Source organism: Triturus cristatus, chromosome 5_1 (assembly GCF_964204655.1).
Source record: "Triturus cristatus chromosome 5_1, aTriCri1.1, whole genome shotgun sequence".
Classification (NCBI taxonomy): domain Eukaryota; kingdom Metazoa; phylum Chordata; class Amphibia; order Caudata; family Salamandridae; genus Triturus; species Triturus cristatus.
This window is the reverse complement of record NC_140587.1, coordinates 156,806,009-156,822,370: the sequence shown is the minus strand read 5'-3', so window position 1 is coordinate 156,822,370 and position 16,362 is coordinate 156,806,009.

Sequence of the window (16,362 nt, the reverse complement as noted above, 5' to 3'; positions counted from 1 at the left end):
AGTCCACACATAATCTCAAATCGCCATTTTTTTTTTCCGTAAAACAACCGGAGAAATCCATTCCGAAGAGTCAATGGGTGAGATGATACCTTCAGATTGCAGGTTAATGAGGAGTGATTTAAGATCATCTCTGATGCTAAGAGGTACAGGTCTAACTTTATGTGTGATGGGAATGGCATTTTTTTTAGTACTATAGTGTGTTCATAACCTTTAACAGTACCTACAGAATTCTTGAAAACTTCGGGAAAGTTTTTGCACAGGTCTTCAACCATTGAATTAGGGATGTTAATTGATAGAATATTTGGTGGTAAGTCACCTAAAACTATTGGAGGATCTTGACCAGGGGGTAAGATAATGCCCAATAGAGCAAGGTCCTTCCATCCGATTATGTCTCTACCTCTGATGGCTATATATATTTTAGTTCTAATTGATCGGCCAAGACATTGTAGATTGTCCCAGAAAAACCCAATGAGATCTGTGTCTTGTTCGCCGAATGCTTTGGGGTTGATGTCAGGGTTAATGAGCGGTGTGTTGTTGGGCCAATGTTTGTAGAATGTGGTGTCTGCTAAGATTGTGATCAGCGCTCCTGAATCAGCCATGGCTAGGATAGTTTTACTATCAATGCAAATGTCAACCAGAGGCCCTTTTATAGGTTTCCCGAATAATTCTGGAACTTCAATTGTAACCACAATGTTCGAAAATTTAGAATTGAGATCCTGTGTATCTGATGAATCTAAAGAAACCGTAGAAATATTTACTTTTTGCATTTAGTAAATTTTTTCCCTATACCGGGACAGCTAGGATTGTTTCCAATATGGTTCCTAGAACCACAGCGGAAACAGACTAATTGAGTTCTAAACGATTGATTAGTGAATTGTTTCTTCTGGTATGTTTGTTTAGTGTTTGTGTTTATGGCACATACAGCGTTATCCTCAGAGATCAAACTCACATTTTCAGATTCTGTAGGAGAGAAAACATTTGCATTTTGATTAATGTGACCAGACAGTACTTTAGATGTAACTATTGATCTTTCAATACTTTTGGCAACATCAATAGTTTCAGCTAAAGTTGGATTTGGGAAGGTGAGAAGGCGTTCTTGTACTTTCTTGGAGTAACACCAAAAAACGAACTGGTCTCTAATGTGAATATCTACATTGGGTCCAAAATCGCATTTTTCTGCTAGAACTCTCAAGGTCGCAATATAGTCTTCCACGGATTCTTCAGGGGACTGCTTGCACTTGGCAAAATTAAATCTTTCTAAAAGAACGCTAGTAGCATCAGAGTACTGTTTACCCATACGCAATTTAGCTTCTATGAAGACATTCCATACAGTATTTCGGTCGCGGGAGAAGGGTAGCGTGGGAGATTGTCAAAAACCCTGCTACCAGCTGTACCAAGATGATTGACTAGAAGAGCCAATTTCCTCGTAGGAGAATAACTGTCAGCGTCAATAGCGGTGAGGTAATTCTCAAAATCTTTCAACCATTCGGACCATTTCAACTCAGGTTTACCAGGTTTAAGCAGAAAAGGTGCTGGCTGAATAACCCCTTGAATGGACGCCATCTCAACACAAATCCAAGCGGAAAGCAGCAGTAAATTAACCACTAGAAATTAACTAATGCAAAGTGAGTTGCTGTCTTAATATAATAGAAATTGCAGTATCTCCCAGAAATAAATGAGTAGAACTGTACGCTGCAAACATAAAAGTAAAGAAATAATCTCTTAGGGATCTGTAGAAAGAACTCACTGTAACAGATCAGGTGAGCAGATGGTGTGCGAATCACCGAAACTAGCGTCGCACTGAACGAAAGCGAACTGAAGAAATGAATCTCTGAAGAAACGCCGCTTTGTTTACACAGCTGACGGCGGATTAGCTTCGTGATTACCCAATATAGCCGCCACTGAGCGTATGACATCAGTACGCTTCGCGCAGAGCCTGTAGGGAAGCCAGGTCCGATGACAGCACTGGAACGGATCAGAATGGCAGAGGAGTGAGCTTGGAACGTAGAGAGCGAGCAGGTAGGCAACTTTCAAAAGTAGCTTCCTCGCGTCTCGCGCTCGCGTACCATGAAGTTGTAGAAATCCAAATTGTAATCCACCAGCCTGACACAAGATGCAAAACAGGAGATCCCTAGAAGTACGACGGTATCGGTCCGGTGGGCCTCGAGATGTCGGCAGCTAAATTGACAGGAGAATCAGCGCAAACCCCACTCCTGGTACCAATTGTAGTATAGGGGTGTCGCCAATGAAACCAAGAAGCTAGCCACGTAAAGTCCACTATCTTTATTCCAGATACAAGTGTAGTGGAAAGTATCAAGGGGGAGCCCACAGTGACAGCAACCGATAAGTCAGGAACCCAACAGCAACTGAACTCCATAGAATACACATGACATAGTAAGAATCTACAATAAGAGTTCTAAACATTTAAAGCAACAGCAAATAAATACCATTCCAGTATACCACACTATAGTATTTAAAAAAACACAAGAGACAAAACTTTGTGTTTACATGTTTTAGTGTTCCCATTGGGGTTATAGTGATCAAAGGCTTGTTTATTTGCAATGCCAAAGTATTACATGTTTCATTTGTTTTGATCAACTTGTTTCAGGTGGGGTGCACTGTACCAGTGTGTGCCCAGAGCAGTACTACTCAGGTGAGAGGTCGCTCACCGGCGATGGGTTACAGGTTTAACAATTACAAGAGGAATAGAATAAGAGTTTGCATTCCATAGAATTTATTTGGAAGTATTCTTTTCATCTATAGCATGTCGTTTTAGTGATGCCAGAGTTTAGGTTTCCTTACACAAGGAAGGTGCTTGTCTTTAAGTGGGTGGTGGTCACATTACATTCTCTTACATTAGGTATGAGTATGGAGTTTTTTCCATTTTACACTGCACTCCCTTACATGAGGGTGGTACTGGTTTCTTGGTGGGTGGTTTCCCTTTTCTCTGTGTTGTAGTTACACTATGTTACATATTGTGTATTGTTGAATGTGTGTAAGTTGCCACATGCTACACGTGTTGTCTGTGTTGTGTGTAAGTCGCCAAGTGCTACAGGTCTCGTATAGTTGGTTTGTAAGTCACCATGCCCTACATGTCATGTCTTGTTGGTGTGTAAGTAGTCATGCGCTACACTTCTTGTTCGCCTAGTATGTAAGCCGCCTTGCGCCACATGTGTTGTTATTGGATGTGTAAGTCGCCTCGCGCTGCACGTTCTGTACATATGGTGTGTAAGTCGCCTGGTGCTACACGTGTACTTTGGTTTTGCCCCCTCACACAGGGTAGGTCTCATAGGTCGTATCCCATTCACATTTAGTTTTCACCCTTTTCGACAGTTGTGTGTCATGGGTGTTTCTCTAGGGGTGTGGTCCACCCTTTGCTACATTTCACGTATTTTTCTAAATTGTTTTATTAGGGAGGAAGGATTATATTGCTTGTCCATATTTTATTGTTGCTTGTCAATATTTACCTTTTTTTCAGGTTACGTAGTGTTCAGAATTTAGTGAAGTTGTATTTCAGTTTGCTTCCCTGAGTCTTGAACTTTTTTCTCTGCTTTTGTATATGCTTGTTTATAGTTCTTCTCATGTTATGTTGTTCTTTTCAGTTTTCATTTAAAAGGAGGGGCATATGTTAAATCCTGCTTATATTGGTATATGTATCCTGATTGAGCTATCTCCCTGCTGTTCAGCCAGTGTGAGTGTTGTCAATGGAATGTTGGTGTGACTGTGATGCTTGGAATGCTTGGGTGCCTGTGTGGATGACTGGTGACAGTTAGAAGATGGGCTGAGCAGCAGGCAGGCTGTTCCAGGTGGGGCTGGAGAATAATGAGCACCAGGCTAATGGACATTTGTACTTAATTGCTATCCTGCAACAAGAAGTTAATAAAGAAATACTTGAAAGATAACTCGGCTACGTCTGGTAAGATACAAGAAACTCCTGTTGCAGCAACAGGGCAGGGTCATGCATGTGAATCCGCGCAGTCTTCACCTACATGCTTGGAAACTGAGCGGCAACAGTTGAGTGTATTTGTTCTTCCTTTCAAGATCTGCTATGTAATTCTGACATCCAGGCATCTCTCAACAAAAACATTATATGCCTGTCATTGGGACCAGTGTGTAGCTTGGTGCTCCTTGTGACAAGTTGACCCATTTGCTGCCACTCTGTTGAAAGTGCTGTTGTTTGGGCTGTCATTAGCTTGGCAAGGCCTGGCACTGGGCATGGTTGAAGGTTACCTCTCTGCAATTTCAGCTTTTTTTGCAGTTGCCACATCAACCCTCCCTTTTCAAGTCACCGGTTGTGACACGTTTCCTCAAAGTCTTGCAACATTTGTTCCATCGTAACCTTTTTGTTATGCCCCAATGGGGTCTTAATTTAGTTTTTACTTATCTCATGTGCTCTCCATTTGAACCCTTGCACAGCTGTCCTCAAAGACTTTTTTCTATTAAAACATTACATTACATTGGCCAGAAGGGTCAGTGAGCGTCAAGCTCTTTCAGTTAACCCTCCATACACCAGCTTTTACACAGACAAAGTAGGTATTCAGATTAGTTCCTCCTTTCTGCCGATGGCGGTGACTCCCTTCCATGTTGGCCAAAACATCATGCTGCCGACATTCTGCGCTGCACCTCATCCTTCTAAGGAACAGGAGAGACTCCGTTGTCTGGATCTAACAAGAGCCCTGTCCTTTAACACTGATAGCACCAAAGAACACTGGGTGGACCATCAACTCTACATTGGGTTTGCTGAAGCAAAAAAAGGGCAAGGTGGTGCGGAAACTGACCATCTCTCGATGGATGATAGTCTGCAAAAAAATCACTAGCTAAGAAGCAGCCCCCAAGGGCTTGCAGGCCCATTCTACCAGATCCAAGGCCACTACTATTGCACTAGTATGCGGAGTGCCTATCCTGGACATCTGCCAGGCTGCTTCTGGGGTTCACTCCACGTGTTCACGGAACACTAATGCCTGGACAGTCCGGTCTGTCGAGACAGACCTTTTCCCAATTCGGTCCTTCAGGATTTTTTGGTTTGAGCCAGTTCGCAGATCCACGTCCTGAGAGGTATTGCTTTTTTGATATCTATTCTAAGGGGATGAATCTGTGGGTTGAACTCTCGTTCAGAAGAACAAGTTACTTACCTTTAGTAACGCCTTTTCTAGTAGAGACTCTATATAACCACAGAATCCTCACCAACCCTCCCGTCCTTCGCATTCTACGGACCGGGCTCTTCACCTGAAAGATCCTACACACTGGTAAAACATCCTTCTGACGTGGCTCCGCGTTCTTGGTGTGGAAATAGTCACATAAGAAACCGATGTCATTGCGCCAGGGACCCTATAGTAGCACGGCGCACGTCACATCTTGAGCAGACAATACCACGGAGCCACCGACAGCGCCTAATGGTGCCCAGAGGTACTGCTCAAGATTTTCCACGCCAGTGTGACGCCCGGGGAATATTCCAAAGTGAGGAATCTGTAGTTAGACAAAGTCTCTACCAGAAAGGGTTACCAAAGGTAAGTAACTTCTTCTTTAATATTTTGTATTAACATTTTTCAACTGAACAGTCGCATATTTCGGTACAGAGTCCCGGAGAAGGTGACTGTCATCAAACTCTTGTGCAGTAAAGTATAAATGCTGTGATTCACACAGCACATAAGATAGCAAGATACCAAACGTTAGCCCTTGTAGATGAGCAGGCAAAGCATAGACCATTAAACGTTATATAATATAAGCGTCATATAATATCAATCTCAAACCTTGAGCCTGAACCCCTTCCCGCCCACAGCCGGTCTGTCCCGGTTTACTGCAGTCCTGTTTTGTTTGCGGGAGCTCAAAAAGCAGCCACATGCTTCATAAACTGGGAAATGGGGTTGCTATACACTAACATTACACTGTTAGCATGGGGTATTCTAAAAACCTCTCCAGTGCAGGCCAGGGTTCCAGGTCCCGCTGTATTATATTTCTTCTCTCCATGTTCATGGAGTGGGGAATGGCGCAGCGCGGATTATCCTTGCATGGTTCTTGTCCACTCAGCTAGCAGCAGGGCTGGGCCATCAAACCTCATCGCCGTCTTGGGCTTCTGGGATCTGGAATTCACTGGAGGCAAAATTCTCTTCTCTCTGGATTTGATTTTCTCGTTATCTGTAAAACTGCTTGTATCCCTTTGGTCCTGAAACATCTCAAGTTGGAGCGATCCCACATCATGTACAGTATATCTGCTTGTGTACAACAGGGCTTGTGGCTATCTGGCTGGGTTTCGGGGTAAATCTGGTGAAAGTTTAACAGTGTGCGATAAACTCCTATGTAATAGATCGAATTGAATGAACTTTAAAAAAAAAAAAAATTAATTTGCATTTAGCAACAGCACCATTCGATGCGTCACATCAGAAAACTACATGTACATTGACAGAACGCTCCCCACATAACCAGTGCTGGTAGTACATGTACATCATACAGAATTCAGAGGGAGTCTTGGTGCTTTCCATCAACATGCAAGAAATAGAGCAAACTCGAACATGTGGCAAGAATAGTCTGTTCAATCCACGCACACTCACCAGCCTAAGTCCTTTCTAACCCGGAACTACATCGTTCTAACTGAAGCTTAGCGTTACATCTGCGATGTCAACAATACATTATGTTACCCCACAGGAACATCAAAGCATGCATTACAGCGGCGTCATCACACTTGTAAGAACAAGCATTTGCAATGCAAGAGGTCTTGCATTTATGAGAGTTTGAGCTATTGGCATTGTAAATGATAATGCCTTTTATTTATGGGTTGTTTTTGAAACAGATAAATAACAGGCATTGTCATTTACAAAGCCAATAGCTCAAACTCTCACAAATGCAAGACCTATTGAATTGCAAATGTGTGCTATAATTTTTTTTAAAACGTTAGGAGAGAGCGTGTCCTACCTACTGTTATTTGAGAAAATAGTGCCCGGAGGCGGTAATTAAAACCTACTGAGCAACAACACACGTAACGGGGTGTCGCCATGGGAGGTTACAAAATGAGACAAGGCGGTACTGAGGAGGGACTACTAAGCCTTTTGACCAACGAACAGCAATAGTCTACAGTGGACAATGACACAAACCAATGAGAAATGTGGGCGGAGAGTGGGCGGAGCTTCAAGTCCCTTCCTCAATACAGCATGCCTCGCAGAGCAGCACATGCGCTGCCCAGGCTCGACCTAAAAAAGGTAGGAGCCAGCATCAACGCGAGGAAACAATGGAGGTTAAACATGTACAAGTCAGGCGGCAAAGAGAGGCGGGGCTATGAGACCACGACACCCCCGACCCACAAGAAGTTGCATATGTTTATAAGCATGAACACCAGTGCTAGTCCGCCAGGCCCTCACAGTAGGTTTCTAAGTCTGTTAACAACACTTCCAATCCGCCACTATGGGATATTTTCGCAGCCCTCAAGCTTCCTCTGGCCTGATAGCCACAGCCTCCCTTTGTCCCCATTTAAGTGTTGCCTTGCACTACTGAACTTTACTTCTGGGCTTTCTAGTGCATGGCTATGAGTCTACGTGCAATCAGCAATGCCAGATCAATGAACCTGTTTGCAGCTTTAGCCACTTTCAGGCGTTTAGGGCACTTAAACAGTCCCAACAACGAGCTCTCCAAAATGCATACATCTACATGGCCAGTCACGTCCGTTAGTGCAGCAGCAACAGCTTCCCACAGTGTTGCGGCCTCCGGGCAGCGACAGAACATATGTACCATATCAGTTCCTATTTGCTGACACCTAGAACAATTAGAGGAGGACCTAAACATTTGGTGAAGTGTCATTGGGGTAAGGTAGGCCCTCTGAAGATTATTATGCTGAATGTACTGGAATTTAGCGTTCCGCAACTATTTCATAGGATATATGAGTGCTTTTTCCCCATTCTTTTTGCGTTAGTTCTCTTCCCACATCCCCCTCCCAGCATCTGCTGGACGCAGCTAGCAGGCCATGTGTGGTATTCGCTAAAGCACAAACAAACCATGTGATGAATCTACGACCAGTACGTATTATGTAGACTAGAGCGTATGTATCAGAGGGAGTTGGTCAGGCTCAGTGTCTGGGATGTCCCACAAATTCTCCAACGCAGCAAGCAAACTGCCATGACCTAGATAATGGCCTGCCGGGAGCTCAATGCTCTTCTTGTAATTGATCATATGGCAGGAGTGCTCCATCTTAAAATAATGCACCAAGCATGCCCACTCCTTCTGCCTCCCAGGCCTCTCTACTCACCCTGCCCAACATGTCACTAAATGAAGTGATAGAGCTCAACGGGATCTCAGGCAAATATCGAGGAATGCGTGGCATGAGTCGCAGACTACGATAAAGGCTTCCATATGCTATCCGTAGCAGCCCATTAGCATTTGGTGAAAGTCTGGCATAGGGTAGGATGGCCTGTTGGATTATCCGTGGTGCGCAGGCAGTTACAGGAAGACCCAGTTCCTCTGTGAGCCATCCCACCAGCCGCGTGCAGCTGCACTGCCAAATAATAATGTTCAAAGTTTGGGGCTCCCAACCCACCTTTGTCTACTGGCAATTGCAACTTACGAAGTGCAACACGCCGCCTCCCCTTACTCAAATATAGATCCCCAGTCCTGAATGTAACATGTGGAATGTGGATCTGGGAATATGGACTGGGAGAGTATGAAAGTAATAGAGTAAATGAGGTAGCATCACCATCTTGGATAAAGATACTTTATTCTGTACTACAAGTGGTAAAGTGCTCCAGTAATCTATTTGGGGACGCAGCTTGAGTTGAATGAACTTAAAGCGGGCATTTGAGGAAACCTTCTGAGGGCTTCTCCAAACCCCTCTGACACTCTTTGTCATTATAGACAGGCTCTGAGTCTGCTTCCCAAATACGTCTAAGTAAATGTAGGGCCATCCTCTGCATGTTCTCATATGGCTTTATAGAGCCATGTAATCAGTTTACGGCTGCGTCCGATGGTATGCAATATTTGTAGAAGTGTGTGGGTAGCTTCTTCGATTCCTAAGTGTGTGTAAAATCCTGCCATACTGGCCCCTCGGTACACCATATGTGTCAATAAACATCTGAAAACTGCTTATCACACCGATATCCATGAGGTCACCTACATGGTGTAATTTAGCCTCCTCCTGTTGTGAGTGTACCTACATCTGTTGGCAGGCCCTGCAGTGCTATAACTGCCGCATGTAGTGGTGTCTGATACATATATTTTCATGCCTTGCCTCCTTGCTGTTTGATGCAGGAGCGAGGGATAAATTGTGAAGAGCGCTCTACATAAATCCAATTTTTGGAGCTTCTCTCTCGAAAGTCCTATTTTGCCCCGGTCATAGCCAGCAAACCAATTAGTCACACACTGGAGCCAAGCAGCTATGCTGTCAACCCAAAAGTTGGGGCTTCCACTCAGGGGCTCCCCTTTGTGAATGGTAGCTGATGTGTAGGGCTGGGAAAGGAGCTCAGTTGATCTGTGTCTGGTTGTTGGGCAGCGACAACACCCCACGACAGTGCAAGTTATGGTGTGTGTTGTGTCTGTTGATAACCATAACTGACGAATTTTATTGATTTTATGTGCTTGAGACGGATTTCAATTCAGTGTTCAATTCAATTTAGAGTTCATTTCATTTCAACATTCAGGTCTTGTTTTGTTTCTGTGATTTTGTTTTTCATGCAACATATGAGTTCTGTACAGAGTATATTGCAAACTGAGTCACCTCTAGAGGATAAGCTCATAGTGTGCATGAGTGTTTCAATACTGGACATGAACGAGAAGGGTGAAGTCGTGTATTTTTCACTGTGCCAGCCACTAGGTTATAAGCAGGGCCACTGGAATTATGCGATGCTGTGCCTTTGATGTTTTCTGCAAAATTGTTTTGCCTCAGTTGTCAACATAATCCATGAGCTACTGCATAACGTAGCAGCAGATTCCTCACCTTATGAAGATTCCCCAGGCATCAGACTGGATCCAGAAACTTTTCAGCAGTACCTCTATGCGCTGGTAGGTGATACGTGCGGCTCCACATGATGCGGTTCTGCTTCGAAATGATGTGCAGAGCCTATATAGGTGCACCTCCCATGCTCTGACGTCAGTTACTTTCGAAACTGTCTGCATCCCCAAATGCGGAGCCGCTAAAGAAAATTGGTAGGCCAGTGTGCAGATTCCTAGACTAAGGATCTTATTAATGCATACAGTCTAATCGAAGAACAAGGAGGATGAGGGGGTCGATGAGGAATCTGCAGCTAGAGTCTCTACCAGAAAGAATGTTACTGAAGGTTAGTAACTTGTTACTCGGCGAAACCTTTCTAGCTGCAGATTCATCACCTGTTTAGTAGATACCCAAGCAGTACCTAATAGAAGGTGGGCTATGATGGACTCAAACGAAAAGGTCCAGCAGAACTAATCAGACGAAATGCCCTTCTCGGGGGACCTGACTGCCCAGAAAATAGTAGTTTGAAAATGTATTTGAGGGTGCCCAGGTAGCCGCGTTTTAATGTCTATGACAGGAACTCCGTAATCACACACACTGGTAGCAGCCTTGTCCCTGGTTGAATGAGAATGCAGTGTTTCCTTGGGCTACCTTTTAGCCAGTGTGAAGCAGATCCTAATGCAGGGCACTATCCAGCAAGAGATGGATCTCTTCTGCACAACCTTGACTTTTTTCGCTCCAGCAAATTCTACAAGACCAAATTGTCCACCTGGTGGTCTTTGGTATGATCTGTGTGAAAGCTCATAACTCTCTTGGGGATCCAAGCAATGAATTCTCTTCCTCCTCAGAGTGGTGAAGTGAACCATGGAACACTGGCAGGGTGATAGTTTGGCTGGTGTGAAGGACATCACAACTTTTGGCAGAATGGATGCCAGAGTCCGCAGAACCAGTTTGTCTGGGAAGAAGGTGGTGTATGGCAGATCAACACAGAGGGCCCGATTCACAGAACTAACTTAAGACAAAATCCTAAACTTACTACCATTTTCGTATTCACAGAAAGCACTTACTCATTTTGGTATTCACAGAAGACACTTACTCATTTCGGTATTCACAGAAGTTAGAAGTCCTAACTTTAGGACTCCTAAATGCCTTCTGTGAATACCGAAAGTCTTACAATTAGGATTTTTTTCAGTTTAGGAGTCCTAAAGTTAGGACTCCTAACTTTACTACTACTAAACTGAGAAAAATCCTAATTTTAAGGCTTTCGGTATTCACAGAAGGCATTTAGGAGTCCTAAAGTTAGGAGTCCTAACTATACTACTACTAAACTGAGAAAAATCCTAATTTTAAGGCTTTCGGTATTCACAGAAGGCATTTAGGATTCCTAAAGTTAGGAGTCCTAACTTTACTACTACTAAATTGAGAAAAATCTAAATTTTAAGACTTTCGGTATTCACAGAAGGCATTTAGGAGTCCTAAAGGTAGGAGTCCTAACTATACTACTACTAAACTGAGAAAAATCCTAATTTTAAGGCTTTCAGTATTCACAGAAGGCATTTAGGAGTCCTAAAGTTAGGGCTCCTAACTTCTGTGAATACCGAAATGAGTAAGTACCTTCTGTGAATACCAAAATGAGTAAGTGCCTTTTGTAAATACCAAAATGGTAGTAAGTTTAGGATTTTGTCTTAAGTTAGTTCTGTGAATCGGGCCCAGAGAGCTTGAAGCTCAGTCATGCCCTTCGCCAGTGTTATGGTGACGAGGGACACTGTCACGTGGTTTTAGGCCACTCCCTATTTACAGTGCTAAGTTAGCTTAATCACGTTAGCTGTTGGAAACCCATCTTGTTGCTTTCGCTGCCTTTGCACCCGACACTGTTGTTACATGTTATTACTTTGAGAAATGCAGACTCGCTCTTGTCTCAAGTGAATGTTATTAATACATCCTTAACAGTTGCTAGTGCCCTTGGTCTGTACATCGAGTAAAGAACTGTTCTAGGACACTAGACGGTGCCACTGTTTAGTCACAACATGCACGCAGCTGCAAATACCAGAAAGTCGAGGGCTTTAATAACACAGCGCAGCATATTGTTAGAGCATTCGATAGAAGAGCTGTTGCAGAGAACACTGAGCTGATCCTGTGATGTGATACACCTAAGCTGATCTATACGGTATGGGGTCCCCTATGCAAGCCTATGAGACCTTCTAATAGTCTAATAATATTTTATTAGTAACTAGAGAAAGGAGGGTGGTTATTTTCCACTGTCATTATAATATGATCGCTCCTTTTATATTCTATGGTATTGTAACAATGTTAATGGTAATGATCTTAACCATTTGTCTACTTATGTTAGCCAAAGTATTGTTTAACAGGACTCGAGGTTTATGAATAAATTCTTTAAACTTTACTGTGTCTTAGTTATTCTGTTGTGGACTGATATATATGTGCAAACGGGTATTTCGGGTTCCCACCATTCCTGAGAATAACTAAGTCGCTTGTTCTGGGTTGTCTATACATTGGGACCGCCGAGCTAAATCTCGGATAACGAATGTGACACTAAGCTAGTCGGATAAGGGGTTCTTAGTTCTGAGGGGAGTTTCTGGTACACCACAATTCTCTAAGGTTCTGGTTTCCTGCGCATAGTTCTGAGCATACGCAGAATCCCTACAACATGGCGCACCTAACGTTTGGTCTTAATATCTGAGATGCCTTAGTAGTGCTTTTTATTAGTCCACAACGCCCTCACTCTGGTTTCCGGATAACGGGAGTGACGGTTTAACCTACCTAGGTTTTAGGCTATAGGTTCTTTCAAGCTTGATAATAAAAAAGGTTATACTAATATAAGCCCAAGTGATACTAAAGATCTCGTTGTATCTTTTATTTTAAGTCCTTATGGCGGTAGAAATTCCCGCTCATAGTAGGGTGTCTCTACGTGCTCATTTGAGGACGTACGGGGTACCCGATGACGGGCTGGCAGTGGTATTTGTCGTAAGTGCAAGTGCTACTTACCCTTATGAGTTGTTTTACTCTTGGGTTACCTTTGAGGCTGTGGAAGACGTTGATAAAACGTTCCACAAATACACTGCAACTCAGGTGCCTCTACATTATACCCCATATATGGCATTAGAAATTCCTATTTCTACCTGGCAACACACTATTTGGTTTAATGGCGCCCTCCCCCACACGGTCACCCCGGCGAGACTGGGTCCTTTGTCTATTGAAGGAGCTACTTGGCCGGTGCTGGCCGGACATACACCTCATCCACGCTACCTGACGGTAGGAGTGGATAGCTTACGTGTACTGCACACGACCCTGATTACGGTCCATAGGGCGTTAGTGCAGTATGTGTCGCACACTGTACAGGTGGGGGCACCTACAGTGGCGGGACACGGGGCTGATCACCATCATGCGGTTGTGATCAGTCCTGTAATGGTAAACGCGGTTGTTGGCAAGCGCCCCCAGAATAAGGATGAGTATCCTTATTGGCTTGCAGAGAAATTCGATCAACTAGAAGCCGTGTTTCCTAACACTAGTCCTGTGGATAAACACAGGATACTCACTATTACTTTGCCAAAAGAACTAGTCCCAGACATTGTCGATTGTGACAATTGGGGCAAGGTCTTTGCAGCGACCTATTCGAAGTGCTTCGGCACTACGTCTATGTCGGTACTACCTTCCGTTATCAAAAAAGTCCAGGAGGACCATGGGGCGGAAGCAGCTATTGAGTTGGGAATGCGGCTTATCGACAGCTTCGATGTAGTATGTTCCATGATCATGGGAAATCTCAAAGGAGATGCCATGCAGTTTCAAGCGGGAAACATGATGGCGCTTATTGCGGATGAAGATAAGCCGAGGGAGTTTGCAAAAGTTATTGCAAAGGCCTATAGGATGGTTGGACGTAGTGCCCTAGGCGTGAAACCCGTCATCAAGATTCCTGATGTAGTACAGCATACTAAAGTGAGTTCGTCTACAAAAGATGATAAACCCAACTTTCCAAAACAAAATTGGAGAAATAAAAAACAAGATAAACAGCAACAGAAACAGGAGACTCGTCCCGCGTCCCCAGTTCAGGCGTATGTTGAACGCACTTATGATTTGCGTGATCGTTCTCGTATTAAGTCACCTGATAGGTTTCAGGTTCCTGACCAGCGCTCTCCTCGTTCTTCACAGGAATCGGCGGCTTCACACTTTGTTGGAGGAGACCGTGGGAGAGGCAGGAGTGCTCAAGGACGTGACCAACCTCGACAAGCGGACGTAAAAAGCAAGCAGGAGGATTCTGCACGTCCGCGTCCTCCGTTTCAGAAAAAGAAAGTTGCTGCTATCTCAGCGAAGTATGCCTCAGATGGTGCGGACGCAACTTCTGAACATGAAATGGGCTTTGACGCTGCTAGACAGCGCGGCGGAAGTTACAGTAGTGCGGGGAGCACTGCGTCCATTTCTGGAGGCGACAGCAACTAAAATCTATGTAACAGTAGAAACTGCTGATACTCGCGTAGCCCCCCCTGAGAGATTATTTGACGTAGTTCTAAATATTGAGGGTGACATACAACGAAAAATTAACGCGGTATTTTGGGATAATCTAACGACCACCTATGATATACTTTTGGCGGAAAAAGATTGGCCCCCGGCTTTCGTTCTAAACGCTCCAAGGGGGGAAGAAGTTATTCTTCCTTCTTTTGGACACGTAGTGCCCAAGGAGGAGTCTGAGAAGTTAGCCGAGGAGTGGGCGCGGGTGCTTGCACCTGCGTTGTATCGTAATCAGGTGGGGTGGGATAAAAGTTCTACCCTCCACGAATTTCCATTGCGGTCCGACCCCCAGCCACAACCCCAATACCCTATGCGGCGTGAGGCTCGGCCTCACGTCGCGGCTATCCTTGAACAATTGGAATATCAGGGTGTAATTGAAACGTGTGTGTCATCCATGAATAATCCTTTATTCACTGTAACGAAGCCTGACGGATCGTACCGCCTAGTTTTGGATTACCGGCACTTAAACTCACACTGCCGGAATTGTGCGGTGCAAAATACCCATAGTTCGGCTCTCGTTGATAGTCTTGTGAGAAAAAGGTTCAAAACCACACTCGACTTGTCCAATGGTTTTTATTGCCATAACATATCCCCTCATAGTTATGAGTGGACCGCTTTTACTTCGGGTGGTAAACAAAAAGTGTTCAAAAGGCTCCCAATGGGCTATAAAAATAGTCCTGGAGTATTTGCTGCTCGTGTGGTCTCTCTCTTAGAGATGGTAGACCCGGAGGCATACTCGTACGTTGATGACATCTACTTGACTGACGACGAGTTGCTTCCACACCTTGCTCGCGTGGACAACATAATTTGTATGTTTGCGGACTTTGGTTACAAGTTTAACTTTAAGAAGTCCCACATTGCCGAGTACACAGTTTTATTCTTGGGGTACGAACTCAACAATGAGGGCCGAGGCTTGGCTCCGCAGTTCCTTGAGAAATGCGCACGCCTTCGTATCCCTACGACACTGAAACAACTTCAATCTTTGCTGGGCTTTCTGAATTTCGGTCGTACCTACATTCCTGAATATGCCCAGCGTATCAAGACATTATATGCCTTGGTGCAACCTACTTTTACCAAATCTTGCTGGCTGCCAGAGCATTCGGCTGCATTGCACTCTTTGCAGTCTGACCTTCTTACTGCGATTTATTTATAAACTCGTGATAACCACAAAAACCTGGTCATTAGAATTGTGCCGGGTGCTGAGGGGTTCACGTACTTAACATACAATGAAGGCGACACTGTCCCCATTGCTTACAAATCTCATTTATATACTTCGGCTGAAATGCGTTTCTCCACTGTCGAAAAGGTTTTGACAGCTGTTCAGATGGCAATCCTGAAAGAACGAGCGCTATCACAGGGGAAGCACATGATGGTGGTAACACCATTTCCTGCCCTAGAGGCAGTCACTAAAGCAAGTGTGCCGAATTCTAAAGCTTTGCATCCACGGTGGATACAATGGGCGACCTCCTTAGCCTCGCCTGATGTCGAATACATTTTTGACGCAGGACTTCAGACTCAGGAGAGTTTGGAGTATGAATTAGTTAATCCGGCTCCACTTACATTGCGCCCGTTGGAGGAGTTCCATTGTGTCATATACACTGACGGGTCCGCGCAACCCGCAACTGGATCAAGGCACGCTTATTCAGCGGCTTGCGCAATTGTTGTTGGTACATTCGTGAATGGTGAATTCGTTCAGGATGCGGTGCATACGCAGACTTTGGGTGATTGTACCGCACAATTGGCGGAGCTTAGAGCTCTGGTGCTTGCACTGGAGTTTGCTGATTATAAAGTCACAACTCTTATAGTGAGTGATTCTTACTATTGTGTACAATCATACAACGACAATCTGATGTTTTGGATTGCGAATGGATTTCGTGATTCAAAAGGTAGCACAATAAAGCATAAAACGCTTTGGGCTAGGGTGTCTGAAC